Source organism: Acyrthosiphon pisum, chromosome A1 (assembly GCF_005508785.2).
Source record: "Acyrthosiphon pisum isolate AL4f chromosome A1, pea_aphid_22Mar2018_4r6ur, whole genome shotgun sequence".
NCBI classification, from domain to species: Eukaryota; Metazoa; Arthropoda; class Insecta; order Hemiptera; family Aphididae; genus Acyrthosiphon; species Acyrthosiphon pisum.
In genome coordinates, this window is record NC_042494.1 from 118066277 (window position 1) to 118067194 (window position 918).

General features: G+C 22.9%; 1 protein-coding gene across 1 annotated transcript in view; it reads right to left on the reverse strand.

Annotated features, from left to right (window-relative positions):
• The window catches only part of LOC100167484 (neuronal acetylcholine receptor subunit beta-2), a 37457-nt gene that overhangs the window by 26692 nt on the left and 9847 nt on the right, over positions 1-918 (reverse strand). The window lies entirely within an intron of this gene.

Below are 918 nucleotides of genomic sequence, written 5' to 3' on the forward strand. Positions count from 1 at the left end.
GAATGCAGAAAAAACAATGTTTGGCAACTTAATGATGCCACAACATGCATTTTATAATTATATTGATGAATTGGAAAACATATTTATAAATAGATTTCCCACACATAGCTATTAACAAAGAAGTAGGTATTAAGTTAAAATTAAGCATGATTAATGTTGTATTTAGTCATCCATGTCCTCTTTTTAGTAAAGATTATTTAATTAATTATTTTATTAGATTTAGAATTCATGCTGCAATTAAATTTTTAAATAGGAATTTAATATCAGAAAAAATAAAAAAAAATAGAAAATTATGTATACTAAATCATTTATGAATAAATTAGAAAGTATTTAGTATTAATAAGTAATCTAGGTAATTGTATAAACATTTTGTACTCCATCAATTCTGTATGTTTATAATAAATGTATAATATGTATTTAATTTTAATTGTTAATATTATATTGTTTGAAATTGTGAAAAATTTAAATAAATATTTGTTTGTAAATAACAATTTGCATATTTTATTTCTATATTACTTTTACCCAAGTATAATATTTTGAGTATTGAGTTGAAATTGAAAAGTTTACTAAGCAAAATCAAATTTCTATAATATGGTATGTATGTATGTTCAATAATTTAGCATTGGTATTTGTGATCACACTGATTTGGGCGGAGACCAATCACAGCACCGTATTCATTTTTTACATTGCAGCATAGGAAGTGCACAATCTGTTTTCATATAATCTGTGGTTATTGTAATGCTAAAATTAAAAATTAATTTTTGAGTTTCATCTATTGAAAATTGAAATTGTGTTGGAAGTTAATTAAAATGTTAGTATTGAATTAAATTTTACATCATATAATTTTTTGTACGATGGATCTTTTTGTTTTACTTTCGATATTCTCCGCATCGGTCATTATTGGGTTGTTTGGTTTTA